This window comes from Hylobates moloch, unplaced genomic scaffold, assembly GCF_009828535.3.
Source record: "Hylobates moloch isolate HMO894 unplaced genomic scaffold, HMol_V3 SCAFFOLD_8, whole genome shotgun sequence".
Taxonomy (NCBI): domain Eukaryota; kingdom Metazoa; phylum Chordata; class Mammalia; order Primates; family Hylobatidae; genus Hylobates; species Hylobates moloch.
Window position 1 is genome coordinate 71,110,723 of NW_026652283.1, and position 8,735 is coordinate 71,119,457.

Below are 8,735 nucleotides of genomic sequence, written 5' to 3' on the forward strand. Positions count from 1 at the left end.
AGATCACTCAGGAGTTCGAGACCAGCCTGGCCAACATGGTGAAACCCCATCTCTACTAAAAAAATACAAAATTTAGCTGGGCGTAGTGGAAAAAAACAATGAAAGTCCACTGGATTACAAGGATGAGAAGAGCCTGAATTCTGCTAAAATGGTAAGTACAATTAAATGATTACCAGCCATTATTCTGGAGGTCACAAGATTTGCAACTTCCCCAGTCACTCCTGTAAATAACTTCACTACTGGAGAACCTAAGATTGGCCTTTCGAGACGTCTTTTCAGACTTTTGCATTTCTGACAACCAGATGGCCCCGCCTAGACCAGGGGCTCCTCTGTGGCCCCCACCCAGAAGCAGACTCAGAAAAAGACTGTTTCCTACACTCCTATGATTGGATCCCCAACCAATCAGTATTCCCTCTTCTGAAGCCCCATGCCCAGTAAATTATGCTTGAGAAGCGCTAGCCTCTGAATTTTTGAGTTTTCAGGGAGGTTGATTTGAGTAATAATAAAACTCCAGTCTTCCGTTTAGCTGGCTCTATGTGTGTTAAACACTCTTTATTGCAATTCCCCTGTCTTGATAAATTGGCTGTATCTAGGCAGTGGGCAAGATGAGCCCATTGGGTGGTTACATATGCACTTGACAAATAATTATTGGGCTCTTACTGTGTATCAGGCAACATATTTGATACAGGGGATATAATGGTGACCAAGCCAGAAATAGTTCATGATCAAATGAAGCTAGAGGAGAGGCCATATTCAAATGTACTTACACTAATAAATGTTAAGGTACAATTATAATCAAAGTACGTATCTGTACTTTGAGACTGCTATGATGCTATGGTAGTACAAATTATGAAGTTGACATCACTTGGAGGGTGTAGTTCAAGAAAGACTTCCTTAAAGAAGTGAAATCCCCGCACATATTTGAAAAAGAGCCATTACATCTCTTAAGTATTTTTTTCAAATATTCCTTATCTTTGTATCATGTCAAAACAAATAAATGTAGTGTGAGTAAGGGATATTAGTGTGTGTGTGTGTGTGTGTATGTGTGTGTGTTTTAGGGGGTGTCAAAGTGGCCTACCATTTACTTCTCCTTGCCTCTATCCAGCAGAAAACATGTTAGGGGAATTTAGGCAGACAGAATTTCCCAATTAAATAAATATTTTGTTTTATTTTATTTTTTGAGAAACAGGATCTTACTTTGTCACCCAGGCTGGAGTGCAGTAGCATAATCACATCTCACCTCAGCCTCAACCTTCCAGGCTCAAGCAGTCTTCTTGCCTCACCCTCCTGAGTAGCTGAGCCTACAGATGCATGACACCACATCTGACTTTTTTTTTTTTTTTTTTGGTATCTTTTGTAGAGATGGGGTCTCACTATGTTGCCCAGGCTGGTCTTGAACTCCTGGGCTCAAGTGATGCTCCCACCTCAGCCTCCCAAAGAGCTGAGATTACAAGCATGAGCCACTGTACCCCACCTAAAATTTTTTAAAAAATATAAATACAAATCGAGATTGCTTTGCTCTTAAAAATTGTTCTTGACAGTAGGACAGCCTTCTATCAGGAGAAAATTTGGAATACAAAAGAAAAGAATGCTAATTTGAGATGGTGTTTCCCTTTTTTTATGAGAAATAAAAAGTAATGTATGGCCAGGGTGTAATGTAAGACAGGTCTAGGAAAGAGCAAATGCTTCAATGACCAGGATGTGTTGTTTAAAAGGAACAGCCAGGGGGAGGGGGGAGGGACAGCATTAGGAGATATACCTAATGACGAGTTAATGGGTTCAGCAAACCAACAAGGCACATGGATACATATGTAACAAACCTGCACATTGTGCACACGTACCCTAAAACCTAAAGTATAATAATAAAATAAAATAAGAAAATAAATAAAGTTGAGGCTATGCTTTGATCCTCAAGAAAAAAAAGAAAAAAAAAAAAAAAAAAAGAAAAGAAAAGAAGGGTTTTTTTGCCCTCGAGAAACTTGCAATCTAAATTTTCTTCTAAACCCAGATTTGCTTTAAATGACTTGTCTAAATAAACTTATCTTTCCATGTCAAAAAAAAAAAAAAAGGAACAGCCAAACCATCAGCAATTTCTAATGTTTTGTTTCTTAACTTTGAGATGTAATGTCCCAAAAGGAAAAAAAAAAATTGCCCTTCTTGGTTAGTATGAGTTGTACTTATTTTCTGTGAAGTCAGTAGGAAATCATTGCTGCTCTCAATGATGAGTAAACTGAATTGCAAAGGGAGCACCTGCCCCACCCGACTCCCTCATAATCTTCTCTCCAGAAAGTAGAGCTGCTTTCTCTTCCTCCAGGATCTGACAGGAACTGAGTGGAAGACAGCCAGCATCTGAGCAAAGCCAGAGGCATTTCCCTTGAATGCTTACGAAGAGACTAAGAAAAAAAAATCCTTCCCCGTTAGTTGGGATTACAATTTCCCAAGGAACAGTGGCCATAGGGCCACTCAATGGACAGATTTTGAAGGCAGAGGCTGCAAGAGAACAGAGAACTGAGGGAAGAGGGGAGTGTGTGGATGAGATTAATTGAACAGTCTGAACTCTGAAAATCCATTTGGTAGCTGCTCTTGACTCAATCCTTGGGGAAGTACCAGTCTAAGGTGCATGTAGATCCTGCACCAGGGTTCCAAACTATCTCAGCCTCAAAATGGCTGGCAGGCCGGCTGTTGCAGCATCAGTGGCTGGATGGTTTTTGAAAGTGTATTATAATGCTGCAGGATTCCATAAACTGGGGTTAATGCCAGATGATACCATATATAAGGATGAAGAAGCAAGAGAAGCCATAAGAAGCCCTCCTGTGAACCTTTATAATAACAGGATGTTTCACATCGACTGCACTGGACCTGATTATGAGGCAGCAGATCTCGCCTAAAGAACAGTGGACCAAATATGACAGGATAAATTCTACCTTGAACCATATCTGAAAGCGGTTACTCGGGAGAGAAAAGAGAGAAAAGAATGGGCAAAGAAGTAATCATGCAGTTGAAACCTATGGATGCAGCTGTCCTCAAAGTATTTTTATGAAGATGTTGGTTAAAGCCAAAACAACTTAATAATTATTTAGGCCGGGCGCAGTGGCTCACACATGTAATCCCAGCACTTTGGGAGGCCGAGGCGGGCGGATCACGAGGTCAGGAGATCGAGACCACGGTGAAACCCCGTCTCTACTAAAAATACAAAAAATTAGCCGGGCGTGGTGGCGGGCGCCTATAGTCCCAGCTACTCAGAGAGGCTGAGACAGGAGAATGGCGTGAACCCGGGAGGAGGAGCTTGCAGTGAGCCGAGATCGCACCACTGCACTCCAGCCTGGGTGACAGAGAGAGACTCCGTCTCAGAAAAAAAAAAAAAGAGAAAAAGAAAAGTATTTAGTCTGCACGTTTTCCTTTAAATAAATGCCTATAGTAAAAACAACAACAACAACAAAAAACTGTCTCAAATGAATCCAATATGTACCCCAACTTTACCAAGTTGGTTGATGTTTGTTTTTATTTTTGGCCTCCTGAGATCACTGTATTTTATTATCCAGATAAAATAATTCCAATTACGGCCGGGCGCGGTGGCTCACGCCTGTAATCCCAGCACTTTGGGAGGCCGAGGCGGGCGGATCACGAGGTCAGGAGATCAAGACCATCCTGGCTAACACGGTGAAACCCCGTCTCTACTAAAAATACAAAAAAAAATTAACCGGACGTGGTGGCGGGCGCCTGTAGTCCCAGGTACTCGGGAGGCTGAGGCAGGAGAATGGCGTGAACCCATGAGGCGGAGCTTGCAGTGAGCCGAGATTGCACCACTGCACTCCAGCCTGGGCGACAGAGCGAGACTCCGTCTCAAAAAAATAATAATAATAATAATCCCAATTTCATGTCTTTGGATTCCCCACAAGCAGAAAATCAGGTAATCACTTGATTGTCTCTGTACCCAAGGAACAAAATCTTTAATATACAGAGAGGTTTGGCCCCTTCTTACTTCCACACACTAGTCTGTGAGTACTGTCTTTACATCACCCAAAGACCTGTTGAATTGCTTCCCCAAACAAAAGATGAATTCTCTCTGGAGCTATAACATGCAGCTTGTAAAACTGTAATATTTTTGCAATCTGCGACTACCACCCAGAAACCATTTTAAAATGACAAAGATTTTCTGCTTTCTTTTTTTTTTTTTTTTTTTTTTTTTTGAGACAGAGTTTCGCTCTTGTTGCCCAGGCTGGAGTGCAATGGCACAATCTCGGCTCACTGCAACCTCTGCCTCCCCGGTTCAAGTGGTTCTCCTGTCTCAGCTTCCCAAGTAGCTGGGATTACCAGCATGCACCACCATGCCCAGCTAATTTTGTATTTTTAGTAGAGACAGGGTTTCTTCATGTTGGTCAGGCTGGTCTCGAACTCTTAACCTCAGGTGATCTGCCCACCTTGGCCCCACAAAGTGCTGGGATTACAGGTGTCAGCTACTGCCGCTGGTGTTTTCTGGTTTCTTATTCAGAGATTATAGTCAGGATCTTGATGATCTCATGTAGAATATTTCTCTTTAAAATTTGGTACAGTTTATTATGAACAATGTCTTTGTATGAGAAAAATATAATAATCATATGTAATACAAATTCTGTAGGCAAGAAAGAAAAGTATGTTATCCTGCAGGCTCAGGCTGGACTTTTTTTTTTTTTTTTTTTTGAGATGGAATCTGGCTCTGTCACCCAGACTGGAGATCAGTGCCGAAATCTAGGTTCACTGCAACCTCCACCTCCCAGGTTCAAGCGATTCTCCTGCCTCAGCCTCCCGAGTAGCTAGGATTACAGGCACCTGCCACAACGCCCAGCTAATTTTTGTATTTTTAGTAGAGACAGAGTTTCGTCATGTTGCCCAGGCTGGTCTTGAACTTCTGGACTCAAAGGATCCACTTGCCTCAGCCTCCCAAAGTGCTGGGATTGCAGGCATGAGTCACCACCCCTGGTTCAGGCTGGGCTTTTAATTCTGCTGCTCACCCAGTGTGGTCAGGCAAACCTGCCCTCTCCTGTATGTGAGCTTTGAGCATTTGTTGGGCTGTTCTAACAGAGATCATAGCTGCCATACCTACCTTCATTGAGAACTGTATTTTTCCATAAAGAGGGTGCTGCTTCAAGTTAGGAAGGAACTTCAGAAGGGCTTAATATGAAGTGATGCAAGAATAAGAAAAGGCCTCTCAATTTAGGCAACTGAAAGTTTGAGACATAGAGTCATTCAATTGATATGCTCTGAGATCAGTCATTATTAGCCTGTATGTGTGGTTTTTGTTTTCCTGTACAACCTAGAAAATTAATCTATGGTCATGTTCCTGGGACTCAAAGAAATATCATGAGCAATGAGTTAAGTATGTATTTTATCTAAGAAATGTAGTCTACCTATTATATGGGGCATATGTATGTGAGGCACATATGCAAAATTATTCAGCTTTGTCAAAGCCAGTAGTGAAAAGCATAATTAAAGAGAGATTTAAGGCTTGAAGTTCTGGTGACACAGGGGATAGGCTGCTTGAATTCAGCCACAAAACCTTATTTCTGACATATTAAACAAACAGATTAAGAAACAATTGGCCCATATAGGCCCATGTCTATGTTAACAGTAAAATATTCCTTATGAATTAATCATCAGTCAACTTACTGAGTTTTGCATCCAAGTAAGAATCTCCTTTTACCTATTCATACAGCTATAAACTACAAGCAAAATTAAGATCTTGTTATCTGTGGAAGGAAAAGATATTGCTAAAATCTCAGACAAAAATCCACCCCCCATCATTTAAACATGAAAGTGAAGTTGTATTAAGGAGGTTAAAAATTATATATAATAATATTTATATGAAATAAAAATATTGATGGTGGCAGTATTATTTTTCCTACACAATATCAAAGGGTAGAGAATATAGTCTATATTTAATTATTCCTTGACAAGCTTAATAACCTTTTTTTTTTTTTTTTTGAGACAAAGTGTCATTCTGTCACCCAGGCTAGAGTACAGTGGCACGCTCTCGGCTTCCTGCAACTGCCTCCTGGGTTCAAACAATTCTCCTGCCTCAGCCTCCCGAGTAGGTGGGATTACAAGTGTGCACCACCAAGCCCAGCTGATTTTTTGTATTTTTAGTAGAGATGGGGTTTCACCATGTTGCCCAGACCGCTCTCAAACTCCTGACCTCAAGTGATCCATCCGCCTCGACCTCCAAAGTGCAGGGATTACAGATGTAAGCCACCGTGCCGACCACCTAATGAAAAAAATAATAACAGTAATAATAGAAAAAAAGCAAAAAGTATTAATAACTATGTTTCTGGATCCACTGTAGATGACATATTTTTCCACAGTTGCAAGTAAAAATGAGTTTTCCAAATGTAAAGTTGTTAGAAACAAAAAGTATGGGCATGCTAAAAAAAAAACCTGCTATGAGGGAGGTTCCTTACATTAAAAATGATCAGAATGAGTTAGGAACTAACCCCAAATGATGAGAAAAATGGAGATAACATTGAAGGGAAAATGTTTTGAAAAGCTCAACTTGCAGGCCAACATAAGAAGAGAAATTTGGATGACGATGAGAACAAAAGGGAGGGAAAGACACCTCACAGGTGTTTCATGTGAATAAGCTCATTTAGTCTTCACAGCAATTTTATAATGTAAATATAATTATTATCTCTATGTTACAAAAGAGGAAACCAAGTCTTGTAAAGTTTAAGCAGCTTACTAAGGTCATATCGTTACTGTGTGAGGAAGTCTCTCCAACTTTGAGAGTGCAAGGGAGAGTCATACAAGTCCCTGGAACACTCCAACTTGCCTTTCTGTTTTTATTTCCTAGCTGTCTCCTTTGCCTGGTCCTGAAATCTCTAATTCTCTCCTCTCTCCCTCTCTCTCTCTCTCTGTCACACACACACACACACATTTGGCATCTCACCTCTTTTACCCTAATTAAACTTGGCCTTTGTCAGCAGGCAACTGGTTCTGATGCACTGTCAATGAAGATAATGGAGAAATATGGTTTTTTTTTTTTTTTTTGGAGATGGATTCTCGCTCTGTCACCAGGCTGGAGTGCAGTGGCAGTCTCGGCTCACTGCAACCTCCGCCTCCTGGGTTCAAGCGATTCTCCTGCCTCAGCCTCCCAAGTAGCTGGGATTACAGGCGTGTGCCACCACGCCCAGCTAATTTTTGTATTTTTAGTAGAGATGGGGTTTCACCATGTTGGCCAGGCTGGTCTTGAACTGCTGACCTCGTGATCCAGCCGCCTCAGCCTCCCAAAGTGCTAGGATTACAGGTGTGAGCCACCGCACCTGGCTGAAATATGGCATTAAAATGGAACCTTCTGTTCCTTAACCCCAGACTCTCTATGTCCACTTGTGATACAAACCAATGTAGTAACATAACCAGCCCTTGCCATATCTTCCTTACTGCTTAAGGGTTAGCCAATTAGCTAATTTCCCTTGCCTATTTCTTTGGGAACAAAGAAAACAATTGTGTCATGTACATGAACAGACACATGAACAAGTAGGTGGAAGCCATTTTGAATGGTAGAATTTCAGTTTGCCGAAACCATAAAAGTGACTCTCACACCACCACTTTCAGGCAGCCTAGGTCAGGGGCTATAGCTCCATATGTTATTTATCATCAGAGCCAACCTCCAAATTCTCTTTCTTGGCTATAATGCAAAGTCAGATGCTTAGGCCTTTGATGAATGTGCAGCAGTAATAACAAGGGAGTGCTGGCCGGGTGCAGTGGCTCTTGCCTGTAATCCCAACACTTTGGGAGGCCAAGGTGGGAGGATCACTTGAGCCTAGGAGTTTGAGACCAGCCTGGGCAACATGGCAAGACTCTGTCTCTACATAAAATACAAAAAAAAAAAAAAAAAAATTAGCCAGGCGTGGTCATGCATGCCTGTAGTCCCAGCTACTAGGGAGGCTGAGGTGGGAGAATCACTTGAGCCCAGGAGGTCGAGGCTGCATGAGCCATCAGCATGCCACTGCACTCCAGCCTAGGCAACAGAGCAAGATCGTATAAATAAATAAATTAAATAAATAAATACATAAAAACATAAATAAATAAAGAGTGCTGCTGGGAGCGGTGGCTCACATCTGTAATCCCAGCAATTTGGGAGGCTGAGGCGGGCAGATCACCTGAGGTTGGGGGTTCAAGACCAGCCTGACCAACATGGTGAAACGCCATCTCTACTAAAAATACAAAACAGTTAGCTGGGCATGGTAGTGGGTGCCTGTAATCCCAGCTACTCGGGAGGCTGAGGCAGGAGAACTGCTTGAAGCCAGGAGGTGGAGGTTGCGCTGAGCCAAAATCACACCACTGCACTCCAGCCTGGGTGACAGAGCAAGACTGTTTCAAAAAAAGAAGAAAAAAAAGAAAAGAAAAAAAAAAGACGTGGTTCAGAGGCGAGGAGTATAATTTTTTTAGCTCTCTTATTCCCTGGCAGAAATAATGTAGCCTTCTTATTATAACACATGTCCTTTTAGCTGTAAGATAAATAAGATGAGGTCACTGCTTTTACAGATCTCACATGCAAAGGGAAGAAACAGAGAAATGTTATTTAGTGTTAAGAATTTATAAATATTCACAAAATTTTTTGGAAACATCAAGGAAGGAATAGTTAATTCAGCCCAGGGACCACAGGTTTACACAGATGTGGATACATGGGCTGATTCTTAAAGGATGAGTAGATACTTGCCAAGCAATGATATGCAGAAATGGAGGAAGTACTGCTATTGAAA

At 41.6% G+C, this 8,735-nt stretch overlaps 1 pseudogene; it reads left to right on the plus strand.

Annotated features, from left to right (window-relative positions):
• The first annotated feature begins 2,663 nt into the window (after window positions 1-2,663).
• On the plus strand, window positions 2,664-2,990 carry LOC116473314 (cytochrome b-c1 complex subunit 7-like; annotated as a pseudogene).
• The last annotated feature ends 5,745 nt before the right edge of the window (window positions 2,991-8,735 follow it).